Here is a 20,488-nt window from a genome sequence, read left to right as displayed (position 1 = left end):
GCACACCTTGTTCCAAAGCAATTACTAAGAAGATTTTGAAAACAATTAGCGTCTCTAAACAAAGATAATCTATTGTCAGTAGCTGAGACCGGCAGAAGATAAGAACAATGCTCCGGAGATAAGGGGAGCCGAATGGTGGAAAGGGAGTGACTTTATGACTATACTTATCCCTGATTAGATAAGTTCAAAACAGAATTGTAAGTACACTTCAAAAAATGTGTTTGTTTTAAATGCACCCTCCTAGTGAATGCAAAGAACTGACGACTCTTTAAACTTTTTGATTCCACCAGCCAAAGCCCCGCTCTGCAGAACCCTTTGCATATTGACACATAAGTGGGAGACGCAGAAGCGCTGTGTGGGTTTCCCCTTGTATTATTTATATGGTTATAAGAGAATGCACCCGGTCCAGGGTACCATGTAATGCACGTTTTGAACTCGTGAAGGGTTTCCGCCTCCTTGGCTGCCTCCCAGGAGATTCCAAAAAAAGAGAGAGGCTACTTCTCTGCTGAACTCCCCACACAACGCTTTTTGCATCCTTGAAACTCTGCAGTGTCCCGTGCAATTAGACCATGGAAACAGATGCTGATATTTCATTACCTTTGGAATTGTTAAGTGCATTCAGTGGATGCACATTATTTCAAAAGAGCCCCTACCTACCTTATGGTGCACCCAATGACTGACTTTCTAAACTGGAAGCCTGGCATGGCTCACCCAAGCCCGTGTGTCTGGTAATTTCCCCCCTCACAGTCTTATTTTAGTACTCCTGGTGTTTCAATGAGGTCTTAAGAAGCTGCAGTGTCCTGCCAGAAGGAATGTCTCTACTTGGAACAGTTCTTATTGACATGGCAGCTGTGAAAGGACCTGAACGGAGGCTTAAACTCGGCTCTACAACTCAGTTAAATACACCCAAGTCTGGAGCAAGTGTGCAGAATTACAATGTGTGTGTGTGTGGGGGGGGAGTGCAGGGAGGGTCTCTTAAAAAGACAAAGGATGAGTATTGAGTGTACTTTATAATTAACAATTTTGTATAAGGAAATGAGGCATAGCTTGGACAAATAAGGGCAGGTATAAATTTACAGGGGATGACAGGGGGCAGAGAGATGGCAATTAGACATCAATATGACCACTCCTCTCCCTCCCCAGCTTCCTCCAGACCTCCCTGCCCACTTCTTTTCATCTCCCTTCAAAGGGAGTCAGGACGTACTAGACTTTGGCGACAACTGGGAAGAGGACAGACAGCGTGGATGCCCTGATTGCAGCGGGCACCAGGCTGGGTGAGAAGTGGCGCTCAATCTCAGAGACCAGCCCAGCGGCCCAGCCTTCCTCCGGGCTTTGAATCCAATAGATCTCATCATCAGAAAGAAAGGAAAAGTGCTATGCGCTTTGTCCTAAGGAGCCTACCTGCTATTTCGATCCCTTGGTTAGGGGAACCAATTGTTATAAATGTTAATTATTGGCTCGGATATATAAGGTTTCCCAAAATGGACCCTTTCACTGAAAACCACTAAAAGAGGGAAAATGACATGAATTTACAAACCACATAAACCAAATGATCCGTTTTAAAATCGCGCACAGAAAGGTTGGAGTTGTTCTAGTAACTTAAAACCTCTGCTGTCAATGCAAATCACAGGAAAAACAGAGATGCGCCGGAGATTTAAAGGGAACGAGCAATTCTAGCTGCCGCCCTAGTCTCCTCGTGGCTCCCCGGGGGAGCGCGCTGGAGAGGGGTGCCTGGCTCCCGGTTTCCGCTCTTATAGCCTCCACTCTGCAGGTAACGGGCCGGCCGGAGCGCACAGCTCCTCTAGGGAAAGGCCACAGCGGAGGCACTATTATTTGCTGCTGGAGTTCCTGGCTGTGGTGACGGGAGGCCTTGGTTCAAAAAACCTCTGGCTGGGACCCCCTAGTTTCCCTTCTGGCTTGGAGCGAGAGGCTTCCTTGGAATTCCTTCGCCACGGAGAGCAGCGGGGATCCTACTCTCACTACAGATATTTGGAAGGGAAAGGTGTCGGAGGGGTTTCTTCCACAAATTAGCGTCCTCGAAGAAGACTCATCACACGTTGGTTGAAAGGACAACATTCATCTTTTCCCTCTGCTCCTTCGGAAACTCGGGGACCGGCTGCCCTGGGGACCTCGGGCTCCGCCGACCGGCGCGGCGCCGCCGGGGCAGCCGCCCACCTGCCTCCTGGGGCCGCCGCTCCGGGCTGAATAGGCAGGGAGCTCGGGCCGGGCGATGTGCGCACGCGGAGAAGAGAAACCCAAAACCGGTCCATTAGTAAATGAGTTTTGTGTTGTCAAGGTTCTTTCCCATCCACTTGCTGTTCTGAAAAATAGATCACGTTTCGTTATCTTTAGTGGGAATCTGCAACTTGACACCGGATCCGCGCCGTCCCCGCCTCCCTCCCTGTCTTCCAGCCGCGCTAGGCCGGGCGAGGGGAGCCGGCCGGCCTCCTCGGCTTAGTTCTGAACAATGAAGATTTGTCTGCTCCCTAATATATTTATGTATGTACGGAGGGAGGGAAGGAGGAAGGGAGTTTTCTCCTGGAAGCGGGAGGCGCGGGAGCAGAGCCTCCAGCTTCCGTGGTGCGAAAGCTCAGCGCCAGCCCAGGACGCAGGGCCGCTGCTCCCGCCCACACCTGGACAAACAGGGCTGCGGGCCCATCCCCGCTCCCTGCTAAAATCCCTGCCGCCGGTGCGGCCCTTGAAAATAGTCTCCACATTGTACCGGGTCAGGGGAAGGAGAGAGAGAAAGAGGGGCAGAGACACAGCGGAGCGCACTCTGATTGTGGGGGAACAGGGCTCGGGGAACAGACTGTATTTGGAGGAGTTATCCCCTCCTTGTGCGTACCCACGTCTGACCTGTCTGTCTGTCTATCTATCTATCTATCTATCTATCTATCTAATTCTCTCCACCTGGAAGAGGAAGCTCGTTCATTGTGTGTGAACCTTTCTCATTTTTAATTCTCTTTCAATTTCTTTCCTCTCCATTTCTCTTCTCTCCTCTCTCTCTCTCTCTCTCTCTCTCTCTCTCTCTCTCTCTCCCTCCCTCCCTCTTTCTCTGAGTGTGTGTGTCTCTCTCTGTCTCTCTCTTTCACTCACACACACACACACACACACACACCCAGTCCCTCTCCTCTTCCTGTTTCTCTATTTCTCCCTCTGCATTCTCCTTCCTCCGTGTGGCTCTGGGCCCTGCGCGGATTCTTTCAGCCGGGCTCAGGCGCTGGGAGGCTGCACAGACACCATGCTGGTGGCCTGCACCAAGGTGCCTTTGAAGTCTGGGCTGGGGTGTGGGCTCAGTCCAGGGCCCCCACCACCCTGAGGGGTGGCCTTGGCCGAGGGTGGGGGCGCCCGGTTGTAGAGCGGAAGAAAACCGGTTGGCCACCTGGGGGGACACTGCAGCCACGCTCTGAGGAGCCTCAGGCCCAGGCACTCGCCAACCTGCCAGATCTGAGCCTGAAGATGCCACCCAATATCAGATGCCAAACACCTTTCTGGAAAGCGAAAGAGAGCGTTGTAAGAATCCATTTTTTTTTTTTTAAAGAATGTAAGACACTCCTTGCCCCCTTCTCTTTATTAGGGTGCCTTAAGGCAAGTTTACAGAAAGATACTCTTATCTTCCACTGAGTTTCCAATCAGCCCCCCCCCCCCTTAACTAATGTACATCCTGAACACCGCATCTGTCTAAGCTAAGAAGAATTTCCTTTGGGGAGGCGAGACCCTGCAGCTCCTCCTGTTCAGAGGAAAGTGCTAGTGACAGTAATGCAGGGTGACACTAAATAAACAGTTAGGGTGGACTGGAAAGATGGAGTTAATTATCCAGTGAGCTGCGTCGCAGCCCAGACCATCAGGGGCTGATTTGTTTTGGCTCACAGTCCGAGGAAGGAGACAAACCACTCTCTTCTCTGCATCTCTTAGGGATCCTGACCATTGGTTTCTCAAACAAAACACAAAACCAAAAGCCACTACTCAGGTATCACTGTTTCAATTAAAATTTGGTTTATTAACTCCTTTGCAGACTCTGCAAAAAAAAAAAAAAAAAAATGCCCGTTCCATTGTCCCATAGCCCTGGAGGGAAGTGACCCCAAAAACGCACTCCCAAAATCTTTTCTTCAAAGGCCTGTTGGTAAGGGAAGATCCAAAACCCTCCTCATCTCTCCACTTGGATTTTTGCAATAAGTTTATATAACTGCGTGTTTATAAAAACTAAGATGTTAACCTAGTTTTCACGATGGCTTTACTGCCCGCCCTCTTCTCCCCCCCCCCAAAAAAAAAATCAGGCTTCATGAAATTTTAGATGCAATTAGATTTATTGCTTTCGTGATTCACTGACTATCCGGTTTCTTCAGGTAAGCCTTGCACTTACATATAAATCCTAGTAACTTAAAACGCCTCCCTCCCCACTTTGCTTCCCCCCTCCCTCCCCCCTTCCCTCCCTCCCGCCCCCACCGCGCCACATTCTGATATTAATAATCCCCGGCTGCCCCTCTTTCCGGGTCATTACGGTACTGCTGGTCTCTAATCAATCCTAATGCGATGGCAATTGGAGTCCCTGATGACTGCGGCTCGGGTTTCTTGTAATGGCTCTACCACATTTTCCTGGACCTCCTTCTTTAACCTGAGATGCCAGGGGGACGAGTCCCTTCTCTGCTGCTGATTACTTCAAGATGTGGGGGCTGCTCCGAGCAGGAGGGGAGAGAGACACACACGCACCGCTCGGCTACCACTGCGGGCTGGGCGGCTGGGGAGAGCGCCCGCACCCCAACGTCTCTCGCTCCTTCTCTTTTCTTTCCTCCCCATTTTCCAGGCCCAACCCCAGGCCGGCAGGCCGAGATGAAGATTCTGAGCGCACTTTCCCCCCACCTCCTCCTCCCTCGGTGCAGAGATGCCTCGTGGTCCCTCGGCCTCTCCAGTTCTCTCGGGTTCCAACCCTGAGGCGTCCGCCCGCCCGGGCCCCCAGACCTAGGCCTCTCCCCACTCCTCCGAGCCGACTCCCCTTTTGGGTTAGTTTCTCCCAGGACCACCCACCCTCCCCAATGCCAGTGCAGTTGTCACCGCGTTCCCCTCGCAGTGCTGGATGCTCCCAACTAATTCCTGACCCAACGCCGGGGGCCCAAGCGTGGCCGGGTCGTATCTGGATGTGACCACGTCTTGCCCGGCCTTTAGGGACAAAGGCCCGCGCTCCTTTCTGCCATGGCCTCCGGGAGGGAGAGGGGACTGGGTGTGGGAACCCCCGGCCGCGATCTTCTCGCTTCCCCGGCCCGGGGTGCAGGCCCGCGGCGAGGCGGGCGGCTGTTCGCGGCATCGGTGTCGTTGCGCATCTCAGGCCAACGCCATTTAGCCAACGCCATTTAGCGTAACCCGAGCCCGGGATAATTGCCACGTTTCTGCCGCGATACTTTTTTAAAAAACAAAAAAAGCAAAAAACAAGATAATGCGTCTGAATTGCGGAAGAAAGTGCTTCAGACAAATTGGGCGAGGAGCTGACGGGATGGATCGCTTTGTTCGGGGCTGGCGGGCGGTTTGTGACTCAATTAGCCAGTTTCTGGGAGCCGCCTGCGCTGCGCAGCCGGGTCAGCGGGAGGCGAACTCCCCCTGGCGCTCCGAGGCAGCGGGAGGGGCTGGGGCTGGGGTTGGGGTTGGAGTTGGGGTTGGGGTTGCGGATGGCTGGGAACACTTCAGGCCTGCACCTATGTCGAGGCAAATCCACGCTGTGGGGGATGTTTTCCATTCCCGTTGGAGCACATTGGGTTCTAAAGGATCCAGGTTTTGTGGATCCCCTGCATCCGACCGGGCCACGCGGCGTTTGTCGGAAGCAGCAGCCCTCGGAGCTGCGGGGAAAGGCGCCCTGGGTGGGCCGTGCTGGGGAGGTGCCCACTCACCCATGCCTCTCCGCACGTCTGGCCAGTTACTGAAATTTTGCAACCGCGTCCCCAACGCCGCCGCCGCCGTGCTGGGCGCAGCCCTCCTGCAAGCCGGACCGCGAGGGGCGCTTCGGGGGCTGCGCAAGGCCTTACCAGGTTCCCCGGCCTCTCCCGCAGCCCGCCCGCCACCCCCACCTATCCACCCACCCGCATGCAAGCCCGGGACCACCTTTCGCAGGTCCGTCCCGCGGTCCCGGGTGCGTCGCTGTGCCAGGTGCGCGCGGGGCCGGAGCCGGGTGGGGAGCTCGCCCCCCGCGTGCACCGGCCCCGCCCCCCGCAGGCTGTGCGGGCCCCGGGCCGCCAGGCCTCGCCCCGCGCCCGGCCGCCCGCACCGGGAACCCCTCCCGGGGGCCGCGCTGAGCTCTCCGGGGCCGGGCACGGCTCCGCCCCACCCCGCAGCCGGCGGTCCGCGTCCCCGCCGGCCCGGCCCAGCCCAGGGGTCTGACTGGAGCAGGCTGCGGACCCCGCCGCGCTCCCGGCCGGTCCCCCGGGCTGTTCTTGGGGCGCCAGGAAGGAGGGGACGGGGCGGGGGCGGGCGGAGGCGAGAGCGCGGCTCTGAGAGGTCCGCGGAGGCGGGAGGGGAGACGCAGGCCCGCGGCAGGAGCGTCTGGAGGAGAGAGGGCGCTGTCCTCCTGGACAAGGATTCCGATCGGCTGGAACGGAAACGAAACAAAAGGAAAAGGAGAGGAGATCTGCCCGGGAGAGCCGCCGGGGTGAGGGGCGCGCGGCGGCGAGGGGCCAGGATGGCCAGCGGGTCCTCAGCCCGCAGCCCGGGGAACGCCTGCCCCGCCGCGGCCCTGCCGGCCCGGGCAGCCCCGCGTGGGTCTCGCCGCAGGACGGGAGCCTCCTTTCTCTCTCCCCACATCCCCACAGTGACTGCCTCTCTGCAGGGCCTTCCCTCCCTCGCTTTCCCCCTCGGAGAACTGGAGGCCCAGCGGGGAGTTGGGCGACGCGCCCCGGGCGGTGGAGGTGCTCCCGTTTGCCCGAGGCCAGCGGGAGGGGACTTGGAACCCCAACGCCCTTTCCGGGAGCGAAGCCCTCTTCTTTTTCAGTTTCCTGCGGAAGGAAACGGCGACGCCAGCCAGCGTTGTTTTGGTGTGTGTGTGTGTGTGTGTGTGTGTGTGTGTGTGTTTCTCACATCCAAGCACCGAAGCAGGTGGCCTCACCTGGGTTGGCGGCACTTTGCCCAGGAACCACGAAGGGATAGAAAACCCTCTTAGTTACTGTCACCAGTTGGCCGGACCAGAGGGTCCCGAAGACGATCACCTAGTCCCCATCCAAACACACCAATCTAAAAACGGAATTTATATTAATTCCGGAGATACTATCTCCCTCCTCTCCAAAAGCACATACTCATCTGTCATCTACAAAGAATGACGAGTTCTTGTCTTCCCATGCTTATACTAAGCCAGGCAAACAAAACAAAAGGAGCCCAAACTCACTCCTGGTCCGTCTGGAAAGGTCCCTCTGTGTTAACGCACGGAGTTAAAGGACCTCCTGATTTGTAAATAGATACTGGACCCCATCCTCTCATCACAGGTCGGCCACCTGAGAGCCTCAAGCTCCAGCCTCTCTCCCTGGGAATTTCCTGGAGAGTCGTGCCTCTTCCCCGGCCCTTTCAGCAGAATCCAGGTGGCCCCGCAGTTCCGCCTTTGGCAAGGGAGCTATTTCCTAGGAGTAACTGGGTGGGCTTCCATCCGCCTGCCTTTTCACGTGGAGAACCGCTCCTCTTGTGGGAACGTCTGTTTCTATTCATCCGATTTTGTAATTTCTTTGATCAGCCTAAATATTTTCTTGGCAAACGGAAATTGACCATGCCATGAATATGATAACAACCTGCTTGGAGGGGGCGGGGGAAAAAAAAAAAGCTATTTTGTTTCCAAGCAGCAGAAAGGAAAGGGGTAGGGGCGGGGAGGAGCTGGCTGGTAGGAATGCCTGGTAAGATTCCCTGCGTACATCGTTTTTGCAAGTCTCTAAAGCAGCTTTTGCAGTCTCTAAAGCTGCCTTCCTCACCTAATACGGTTTCTTCCCCTTCTTCTCTCCTCCCCTCAGATAAACACACACCTGGTTTCCTAAAAGTCTTTGATTCTCTTTATAAAAAAAAAAAAAAAAAATAGAACTTCAATGGATGCCCCTGGAGAATTTCCCTTTAAAAACATAGATGAAAGGCAAGGTTAATACAATGTTCTCTTAATCCCTTTGCCTTCTGAGTCAAAATAAATATTTTCTTCTGCATGTGATTGTACATCCTGCCATTTGGCGGTGGCTATAAGCAAGTTGACTGGTAATAAAAGCGTTTCGAGGCTGCGTATTAAAGGCAGTTCTCTTGGAATAGAGGGGGGTGGGGGGGCGAGGGGGGAGTCTTACTTCACAGGCAAGAGTTGGTGGGTTTCTGAAAAAGCTGCAAGAAAAGGACCTTTCACCTCTCATTAGTGATGCCATCAGTGCTCCGGCAGAGTGGAGCTGAGGTCATGTTACATATGGCACACAGTCTGCTCAGCACTTGAAACGTCAGCTTTGAAATTTTAGAGAGGGGAAAGGTCATCTTTAATAAGCTAAAGTCTGGGGCTCCCATGGCCCTCCTTGCAAACTGGGTGGGTGTCCATATGCTTCAACCCTTCTGGGTAGGTTGTTTTTTTTTTTTTTTTTAATTTGCAGTTTTAAGCTGATTTTTGTTTCACATCTTCATTGTAGCTGTAATGTTTTCAGCTGTTAATACTCCAAAGGCCTTTCATTTTTTATAGCAACTCTGTCATCTTTCCTTTTTTTTTTTTTTTCATGCAATCGTAAAATGGTCTGTTCTGAGTGATAGCTTTTTAGAACTCGGCTTCCCAGGAGAAATGAAGTGTATCTGTCCATCTGCATACATGGATCCAGACATGTGGGCTATAAGGTTACCCTTCTGAGTGGGTAATTTAGACCTCACTCTTGTACACTACATAATTTACTGATCCTTCAAAACATGAAAATTTTCATATTATGTAAAAGCTCTAGTTTCTGAAAACTTCCTGAGTACTACTAACATTTTTTTCATGCCAGTTACTGAAATTTCAAATTTTATTTTTACCACGTGGGGGGGGGACTCTCAAATCAAAATACATTGCTTCTTTCATCAGGCTTCAAGGTAAGGCTAACTGACAATGCTATCATGGTAGCTACAACACTGGTGTGTGTGTGTGTGTGTGTGTGTGTGCGCGCGCGCTAATATCTCACTTCCTTGATCACAAAATATTAGGGAAATTTGTAAATGTTTACTCCTCAATTTTGTTCAAGAAATGAAGTCAACCAAACCCATGCTGCTGGATTATCCCTAGACCTATTTTTAGCCACTGTCAAGATGGACATAAATATTTTTCTTTCATGAAACTCTGCAAGAAAATTCTCAATAGTTGCCGAAACCGGTTTTGCTCAGTGGATAGAGCATAGGTCTGCGGGTTGAAAGGTCCCAGGTTCTATTCCGGTCAAGGGCATGTACATTGGTTGCGGGCACATCTCCGGTAGGGGGTGTGCAGGAGGCAGCTGGTCGATGTTTCTCTCTCATCGATGGTTCTAGCTCTCTATCCCTCTCCCTTTCTCCCTGTAAAAAATTCTCAATAGTAGTTTGTCATTTACTCAGTTCCAGAAATTTTTTTTATATGGATCTACTGTACAAGAGAGGCAGCCTCGCCAAACTTGACATGCATCCCTCCCTTATTTTTCTCTATATCTGTCAACCCATCTTATCTCTTTATCGTATATCCCAGATTTTAATTGTCCCTTCTTTTACATAAAAGTTACACGTTTTGTCCCTATAAAATAAACTTTAGAAAACAAGGCAATTGTGTATGATAGTCATATTCAAGCAGTAAACTCAATGATATTTAAAAACTCCCTTCTCCTCCTGCAAATGGACAACATTGGAACAATCTTCAAACATCCTCTGGAGCCAAGTAGGGGTTCCTCATACTAAAGAACTTAATGATTGTAATATGCAGATAGGTGTTGGTTTTATTTCTAGTCAGAGTCTCAAAAAATTCTTAATTTGAGGTGAGCAAAAATGTAAAACAGTCTGCACAATAGCACTGGAGCTATAAATAGATGGATGATTTCACAACCAAGAATGGCATCAAGTAAATGATTTATTTCTAATCATTTTCCTACATTAGGGTTTACTGCTCATAAGCTAGTGGACTTTATGATACTTTAGCTAACCCAAAGACTCGAGGCTTGGATGTCTCAAATGGTTTAGTAAATCCAATCAATCTAGTCAATACAAAGTGAGATAAAGATGCAGATACTCTCGTCTTAGGAGTGCATGTATGCTTGGGGGGAAACTAGTGTTGCTTTATTTTGTTTTTTGACTAAATTTTAAAGCTCCCCAAAATATTCCAGGAAAATTTAAAAGCAGATCATGTCATTCCAGTAAGTCTGAAAAACAGGAGGTGGAATATTTCAAGAGGCAGGTTCATCATTGACAGGTCGATAATTCATTGAAGGCCTATAAAAGGAATACTAATAATTTACATGTTTTATAGGATCCCTCACTCAAGAACCTTTAACATTTTACAAGCCTGATCGCATTCATCTTCTTGCAACTTTGGGAGGCATTATCCTTATTATAGAGTGGTTACCCCTATTACAAAAATATGGCAAAGAGATTGTATAATTTGCCCATGAAATTATAAGTCAGAAGCAGCTTGCAGATAAGAGCTATTTATCCAAGATCCTTCCCAATTTATCTAAAAAGCAATTTTCCATAAAGAAATCAATGATTAAAGTGATTTGGATTCAGTGAGCCCTCGTAAAATGTTGTTCTCCTTAATTTAGAGTCTGAAATTCAAGATCAAGATTGTGAGAAATGTCATAAATATCTTCAAATTACCAAGAAAAAAAGAAAACGTAACATAAAGTGCCTCAGTCTTCAAAGATCTGGTAGTTCTTCCATCCTGGAAATAAGCCATAGTCTTAGTTGGTGCAAATGTCATGTGGGAGGAGACACACAGATTACAGAACCCTGAGGTAATTACTACAGCTTAACTGTCCCATGGAGAAGCCACTCTGTGTTCATAAACAGGGTTACCATAGAGTACAGATTCTATGACAAGGTTTGGCCTGTACCTTTAATGCTTACAATTTTTTCTTTGGCTTATTTAGAAAAAGAAATACTAGACATTCCAGAAAATTAAGGATTTGTTTAATCTTGAGGGCAGTGCTTCACAAATTTTAGGGGGCACGCAAATGACATGGGGCACTTGTAAAAATGCAGCTCACTGGGCCCTGCACCTAGGTTTGGATTCCCTAGGTTCAAAGTGGAACCCGGGCATCTGCATTTTAACAAGCACCCCAGATGATTTTATTGCACTCTGTCACTGGGCTACTCTTTGAGAATAATCATTCACTCGGCATGAGGTAGAAGCATTAAAAAAAAAAAAAAGGTTCTATCAGCAAGACTAAAGTTTAACTCCAAACGTTGACCTAACCAAAATTTACTTTGCTTTATATGATTATTGAAAGAGGACTTTTAGGTTAGGTTTTTACTAGGAGGGAGGCTGTTGGGTTTCTGAAGAATTTTGTGGGAATTATAGTGTTTCTAGCTTGTAATTAGGTAGGAAATTATTTGTCCTCCTTAAGTAATTAAATAGGAAATTATTTGTCCTCCTGAATGGCTTAGCAGGGAAGTGACACCAGACCAGGAAAATTAAACAAGAAAGGGAAATCTCTGAAGAAAATCCAAGCACCAGTCAAAAAAATTAAGCCTGTGAACCAGGATGTCCCGGTTTGATTCCTGATCAGGGCACATGCTAGATCTCCAGTAGGGGGTGTGCAGGAGGCAGCCGATCAATGATTTTCATCATTGATGTTTCTACCTCTCTCTTCCTCTTCCTTCCTCTCTAAAATCAATATATATATATATATATATATATATATATATATATATATATATATTTTTTTTTTTTTTTAATTTTTTTTTTTTTAAAGTAAGTAAAGCTTGTTGGCCAAACAACAGTGAATAGGAGCATGAGGGAAAACAAGGAGCCAGTATTGCCTTCTGAATGCCACTTAAACAACCAAACAATTTTTAAACATGTCTCAATGTACATGACCCCTTTAGAAGAGTGTAACCAAGTTGAGTTCTCTTTCCCCAAGATTTGCAAGAAATGGAAATGCTCTGGAGTGTTGCCACAATATGATAAAAGGAGTAGAATATAAAGTCTAAGAGGAAGTTACAAGTGATTTTCTATGCTACAAATATGCTTATAAAGGTATAGGAAGGGTTTTTACAATAAAGGACGCAACCACATAAATCACAGCTCCTTCCTTTTAAGAGGGAGATTAAACAACGGAAAGGTTCATAATCATAATTTATTCTTTTCTTCTCCCTTTAAAAAAAAATGCCATTTGAAAATGAGATCATGGGAATATAGACACCAGACTCTTTGCTGTTGGAAGAGGCCAAGAAGTTATTAGTTGAACCTGCCACTCTAAGTAGAATCCCTCAGAAAATCCCTCTTGATGAGACAGCCCTCAGCTCTGCTTGAACACACATGCATTGGAGAACTCACTACTTCACATCTGTTTTGCATGTTCACCAAAACAAGAAAGATATTCCTGGTGGTAACAAAATCACATGAAATCCATGATCCTGTACAAACTAGATAAAATGTGAGAGAAACATGGTGGGGATCTTCTAATTACCTGATGGTCAAGTTAGGAAGTTAGAGTAAACTACTAGCTAAACTGCTTTCTCAAGTTTCCATTTTAGGCATGTCTACTGTTTGCCCACTGCCTGTGGGCTGCTGGAGTTCACTATAGGAGAAGTAAATATTGTCATTTCAAATAAAGAGCTGTTTATTATATAACAGAACAGAGGTTGCCTTCTATTTTTGAGACTCTGGTAAGTTAATTGGGGACAGTAGCCAAAGCAGCTGCCCAGGAGATGGTGTTTTCCAACAGCTACAGTCCTTGAGCTAAACTGGGCTCATGTTTGTCTACAAAACTGGCAATCACATTGTTCTTTTCATTGAATGTTCTTTGGCTCCAGTTGGGGTTGAGTAAGTGGGGACATCCTTTGTACTGCTTTACCAGCCCATTTGTCTCCTGCAGTGAGGGGAAACCATAAGCCAAGACAGATCAAAGCTAAACCTGATGGCCTGCTACCATTAAAGGGATTCAGCCCACGCTTTTCCCCATGAAAGGGGAAATGTTGACTTAATACCTATTTCTATCTGAATCAGGGGTTCCAAACTTTTGATTGGTTGGGGACTGAGCTTAGTGAGGAAGGAAGAAGAAGGAGAGAGAGAGAAACATCAATGAGGAGAGAGAATCGTTGATTGGCTGCCCCCTGCATGAACCTAGTGGGGATTGAGCATGCAACCTGGGCATGTGCCTTCAACTGGAATCCAACCCAGGACCCTTCAGTCCACAGGCCGATGCTCTATCCACTGATCCAAACCAGCTAGAGCTTCAACGGGTTTCTTACATTTGATTCTCACTTCTGAGATGAGTGAGGAGGAATAATATTATTAACTCCATTTTACTAATAAAGAAACAGAGCTAAAGAGTGTATAAGTGATTGGATATGTGGTAGAATGGAGGCCATAAGCCTGAGCTTGCCTATCTCTGTTTACCCAGTTCTTAGTCTCATTTCTAGTAGATGAAAATACATCATGTACCTCAAGCTTTTTAATAGCTATAAAATATTTCATGGATTAAAAAAAATTATCTAGCCGAAACCGGTTTGGTTCAGTGGATAGAGCTTCGGCCTGCTGACTGAAAGGTCCCAGGTTCGATTCCAGTCAAGGGCACGTACCTTGGTTGCAGGCACATCCCCAGTAGGGAGTGTGCAGGAAGCAGCTGATCAATGTTTCTAACTCTCTATCTCTCTCCCTGCCTCTCTGTAAAAAATCAATAAAATATATATATATTTTAAAATTATCTAACTTTTCTCTTATTGATGAACATGTCTTTCCCCCCCAATCTTTTTCTTTTATAATGATTCTTTGTCTTCACACATATATTTCTGAGTACTCATGTGACTATTCTAATTGGGTAAGTTGCTAAGAGTTAAATTACTGAGTCAAAGTATATGTATCTTAAGATTCTGATGAATGTTGCCAAATTGTCCTTCAAAGTTTGTACTGTTTTCCATTCCACTATCTTTCCCTAAATGCCTATCTATATTATTTAATCTTTGCTAGTCTGATTAGGAAAATATGGCTAATTAATTTTTTTAAAGTTTAGCATCATTATATCTCTAAAATATATAGATATGAGGAAAGCATATAAATTTGGTGTACAGTTCAATGATTTTTACAAATGTACTACTATACATCTGAGTAACCATCATCCAGATCAAGGTATAAAACATTTTCATTTCCTCAGAAAGTTCTTTCTTGCCACTTTACCCACCCATCCCAGGGGTCATCACTCTGACTTCTGTCAACATTAATTAATTTACTCTATTCTTGAATGTAGTGTAAATGAAATCAAACTATTTTATGTCTTTTTCTTTGCTCAACCTAATATCTGCATTCATTCATATTGTTGTGCATATCAGTTAATTCTTTGTTATTATTGCTTTGAATTACATTGCATGAATATGCAATAGATTAATAGTCCATTCTCCTGTTGATGGACATTAATGTTTCTAGTTATTTTACAGCAATGAATGACATTGCTATAACATTCTTGTATATGTCTTTCATTGGCCGTGCATATTCATTTCTTTTGGTCATACACTTAGAGTAGAATTGCTGAGTCATAGAGTAGGTATATGTTTAGCTTTCATAGATACTGCTTAATAGTTTTCTAAAGTTGCACTCCCACCAGCAATTGCATGAGAGTTCTACCTGCTTCCCATCCTTCCCATTACTCAGTGTTTTTAGTCTTTTACATTTTAGACTTTTTGGCAGATAATGATAGTTTCTTGTGGTTTTAATTTTTATTTTCCAGATGAATAATGATATTGACCATCTTTATTTTCCTGATGAATAATGATATTGACCATCCATATGCTTATTAGCTATTTGGATATTCTCTTTTGTGTGATACTTGTCAAGCCTTTTGCCTGATCTTTAAATTGTTTCTGTATAGTTTTTTTATTTTTTTATTTTATCTGATTTGCATGAGTTCTTTATACATTCTTTACCTATCTTTGTCATAGATAGATAGATAAAATAGTTCCTAGTCTGTGACTTGTCTGTTTATTTAAAAAGATTTTTAATAAAAGTTCTTAATTTAAATAAAATCCAATTATATTTTTATTCTTTTATGGTTATTATTTTTCTGTTCTAGTTAAGAAATCTTTATCCTAAGATCAGGAAGGTGTTCCCCTATGTTTTCTTCTAGAAATTAAAATATTTCAATTTAATATTTACACTTAAGAGCCACCTTCAATTAATTTTTTAATATGTTGTCAAGGTAGAAAATCAACTTTTTGAGGATTTTTTTCCCCTATATGGATATACAATAGTCCTACACTCATAGGTTGGGGGGAAAAAAACAACTTTCTTCCACAGAGTTGCACTGGCACCATAGGGGGCAAGTATTCAGTATTTCACCATTAAATATGCCAGCTATAGGGTTTTTTTTGTTGTTGTTGTTTTTTTGTAGATACCTTTTGTAAGATTAATAAAGTTTCCTTCTATTTTAAATTTGTTGAGAATTTTTTGAATGCATGTTATGTTTTATTAAATGCATTTTCTGTGTCTATTAAGATTATTATATGGTTTTTCTCTCCCCCCCCCCCCTTTTTCATGTACTGAATTACATTGATTATTTTAGAATGTTAAAACAAACTTGCATCCCTGGTATAAACCATAATGTATTTTTATCTCTATATTCAATTTGCTAGTGTTTTATTTTGAAATTTTGTATCCGTATACAGACAGGACTTTGTCTTGGGCTCAGATTTATGCTAACCTCATAAAACAAGTAGGTAAGTGTTCCCTTTTTTGCTAATTTCTGAAAGTATTTGAGAGAGAATATCATTATTTAATATTTGTCAGAATTTCCCTTGGAAGGCACCTAGTCCTGGATGATGATGATGATGATTATTATTATTATTATAGGAATTTAACTATATATCTATATATTTCATTTCTTTTTTTTTTTTAATTGATTCCAAAGAGAAAGATAGAGGAGAGAGAGAGAGAGAGAGAGAGAGAGAGAGAGAGAGAGAGAGAGAGAGAGAGAGAGAGAAACATCAATGTGAGAGAGAAACCTGAGAAACCTTCACCTATTACCTTTAGTTCAGGGATCAAACCCAAAACTTAGGTCCTGACTAGGAATTGAACCCATCACCTTTAGGTGTTCAGGACAACACTCTAACCAACTGAGCCGCAATGGCCAGGGCTATATTCCATTTCTTTCCTTTTTTTTAAAAAAAATAATATATATTTTATTGATTTTTTTACAGAGAAAGGGAGAGGGATAGAGAGCTAGAAACATCAATGAGAGAGAAATATCGATCAACTGCCTCATGCACGCCCCCTACTGATGTGCCCGCAACCAAGGTACATGCCTTTGACCGGAATCGAACCTGGGACCTTTCAGTCTGCAGACAGACGCTCTATCCACAGAGCCAAACCGGTTTCAGCTCCATTTCTTAAAGTATATCAGACTATTGGTATTTTACTTCTTTGTTTCAGTTTTAGTAAATTATATTTTTCAAAGAATTTGTCTATATTGTCAAAATTATTAGCAAAAGGTTGTTCATTATGTTCTCCAAATATTTGTAGACTGTGTAATGACATCACATTTGAAACTCCAGATATTGGTTATTTGTTTCTCTTTTATTGATTATTCTTGCTAGGAATTTTAGATTTTATTACTCTATTTAAAGAACAAATTTGGCTATGATGACTTCTCTATTGTATATATACTTTCTATTTCATTGATTACTGTGTTCTTTATTATTTGCTTCTTCTTTATTTGAGCTTATTTGAGTTTCATTTACTCTTCTTCTAGTTTCATAAAAGGGAAGCTTAGAGTATTGATTTTCCACCATTTCTTTTTCTCATGTACTCATTAGAAGCTATTAATTTTCTTCTAAGCACTGCTTTAGTTGCATTCCACACATTTGATGTTTTATTTTCATTATTCTTCAGTTCAAAATATTTTTCAATTTCCTCTTTCACCTACAGGTCATTTAGAAGTATGTTCCTTAATTTTAATACATTTTTGGAATTTTCTCCTTATATTTCTGTATTGATTTCTAATGGTCAGAGAATATACTTCATACAATTTCAGTCTTTTGAAATTTGCTGAGTCTTTCTTTATGACCCAGCAGATGGTCTATATTTGGTGTACATTTGAAAAAAAATGTATATTTTGCAGTTATTGGGTATAGTATCCTATAAATATCAATTAAGTTAAGTGGCTTAATAATGTTTAAATATCTTTCTATTGATTACTTGGTCTTCTTGTTTTTAGTTATTGAGAGGTGTGCTAAAATCTCCAATTATGACTGTGAATTTGTTTATTTCTTTTTTTATTTTACTTAACTTTTTCTTTATATATATTAAGCCTATGTTATGTCCATACAAATTTAAAATTGTTGGATTTTCCTATTGAACTAACATTTTTATTATTATGAAATGTTCTTTATCTCTAATAACACTCTGGCCTGAAAGTACATTTTGTTTCATAAGTATTGTCATATCAGCTTTCTTTTGATTAGTGTTTCATGCTATGCCTTTTTCCATCTTATATTTTCAGATTATCTGTGTCTTTATGTTTACATGTGTTTCTAATAAAAACATGTAATTTAATCGTTTCCAAGAAACTGACATTCACTTACTTTTAATGAACTTATTTATATAATGAACTGGAGGCCCAGTGCAAGAAATTCGTGCACTGGAGGGGAGGGATCCCCTTAGCCTAGCCTGCTCCCTCTTGCAGTCTGGGCCCCTTTGGGAATGTCTGGGGATGTCTGCCTGCTGGCTTAGGTCCAGTATCCCCAGGGACAGGGGCTAAGCCGGCAGTCAGACATCCCTCTTTCAGTCCAGGACCCCTCGCTCCTTACCACCTGCCTGAAGCAGAGGTAAGGAGAGGCTCCTGCCACTGCCATTGCAGTTGCCAGCCATGAGCCTGGCTTCTGGCCGAGTGGCATTCCCCTTGTGGAAATGCACTGACTACCAGGGTTCAGCTCTGCGTTGAGCGTCTGCCCCCTGGTGGTCAGTGTGCGTCATAGTGACCGGTCATTCCACCGTTCTGTCAATTTGAATATTGGGGTTTTATTATATAGGATTGGGTTTCAGTCTACCATCTTCTATTTGTTTTCTATTGGCTTCATCTTGTCTTTAAATCTATTTGTTTTGTTTATTTATTGACTAGAAGCCCAATGCATGAAGATTCATGCTAGAATGGGCTTCCCTTTCCCTGGCTGCCGGCACTGTCTTTCCACTCTGGTCCAGCCCCTTTCCACTCAGGCCCCGGAGCCACCTCTTTCCATTCTGGGAGCAGCCTCTTTCTGCTCTGGCTCTGACTTACCATGCTACCCAGAGGCCCTGAGAGACCTGGGGTGGGGCAGAACATCTGCATCATCGCTATGGCGAAGATGCAAGCATCCTGCCCTCATCACTCAGTTCCTGTGTATGCAAATTAACTGTCATCTTTGTTGGGTTAATTTGCATATCACTCCTGGTTGGCTGGTGGTGTGGTGAAGGTATGGTCAATTTACATGTTTGTCTATTATTAGGTAAGATTTTAGAAAGAGAGAGGAGAGAACCAAAATGGTGGTGTAGGTAAATGCTGGTGCTCACTGCATCCCAGCACCACATCAAAATTACAACTAATATACAGAACCACATTCATTCAGAATTGCCTGAAGTCTGGCTGGATGTAAGGCCTACAACTAGAGAAGTAAAGGAGAAAGCACATGGAGACTGGTAGGAAGGGTGGAGGCATGAAACAGGCTGGTCCCACACTCACATGTGGTGTGTTTTTTGATGGGTATATCTAGGTTCCAGAGGCCTCCCATGAGGATCAAGGGATCCCAGCCCCACACCAGACCCCTCAGGACAGAGTTCCAGTGACAAGAAGAGAAGTCCCCATAACTTTGGGCTATAAAAACCAGCAGGGATTGTAACTAAGTAATATAGAGACTGTTGGGATCCCAGGCAGTGACTCTTAAAGGGCCCATCACAGATTTACTGGGAGTCGCTCCCTCTGAGCTCCAGCACTGAGGCTGTAGCTTGGTGGGGATCCAGGAATATACGGGCAGAAACAAGATTGTCAGGGACTGGTGCAAGAACTCTGGGGCAGCTTTCTCCCAGACAAAAGTGCTGGCAGAGGCTATTGTATATATGCTGAGTCCTCCCCCCGTTGCAGAGCTCACTGGTAACCATATCTGAGTTTCCATCAGCCTGTCTCAAACTATTGGCTCCACCTTGGTGATTTCCTGAGATCCTACCCCAGGCCAATTTGCAGCCCCATCCAAGCTGTTTGCAGTGGCTTTCCATGTTTGACTCAGGCAATAAACTTTCCTGAAATCTCTCAGAACAAGCAGCAGCTGGCATCAGTGTGCCCCATTCCTCTCAATAGGGCCAAGGCCTGGCAATAGCAGTAGCTTGCCTTGTTTCACATCTTGGCCTCTCCTGGGTGCTTTCAACTTCAACACAAATAGCAACCATCTGCAAATTGCTCTGTAGCTCATGACAGGTGGCCCCAAGAAGGGCACAGGCAATGGCTGACTTTGACCTCCTGGGAGGCCCCAACTATTGGTATTTTACTATAAAACTTCAGACCACACCAAATTATACTCTACACTTCCATGAGTGCCATACTAACACCAAAGCCAAGTCCAGCTTCATAGGAATATTTTCTGCATAGCAGTTAATCCACTGTAGTTACAGCTGGTTTTCCCAGCCAATTGGCCTGGAGGTCAATTCCTCCCAGTGACACCAACAGCAATCAAGGCTCAACTACAAGACACAGCCCACACAAGGATGCACCTAGAGTGCCCAACTCAAGTGATTGGGAAAACTAAGTCACTGGGCCCTACAGGACACCTACTGTATAAGGCCATTCTACCAATTCCAGGAGACATAGCATCTCTATCTAATTCATTTAAACACGCACGGGCGCACACACACACACACACACACACACAAAAAAAAAAAAAACAAAAAAAAAACCTATGGCCAAATGTGGAGACAATGAAACATGTCACAAATAAAAGAACAGAAGAAATCTCCAGAAAAAGAACTAAATGAAGTAGAAGCAAAGCAAACTACTAGATACAGAGTTCAAAACAATAGATATAAGGATGCACAAAGGTCTTAATGAGAGCTTCAAGGGACTTAGTGAGACTTTCAAAGATCTTGGTGAGAATTTCAAGGAAATTAGTGAGAACATCAAAGACATGAAAAAGGACCAGTCAAAAATGAAGAATACAATAACTGAAATGAAGAATAAGTTACAGGGAATCAACAGTAGAGTAAATGATGCTAAGAGTCAAATCAGTGATTTGGAATATGAGGAAGCAAAAAATACCCAATCAGGAGAGCTAAAAGCAAAAAGAATCCAAAAATATGAAGACAGTATAAAGAGCCTCTGAGACAACTTCAAAAGTACCAATATTCACT

Source organism: Pipistrellus hanaki (assembly GCF_964339955.1).
Source record: "Pipistrellus hanaki genome assembly, chromosome: 1".
Classification (NCBI taxonomy): Eukaryota; Metazoa; Chordata; class Mammalia; order Chiroptera; family Vespertilionidae; genus Pipistrellus; species Pipistrellus hanaki.
Note: the sequence above shows the minus strand (reverse complement) of the source record.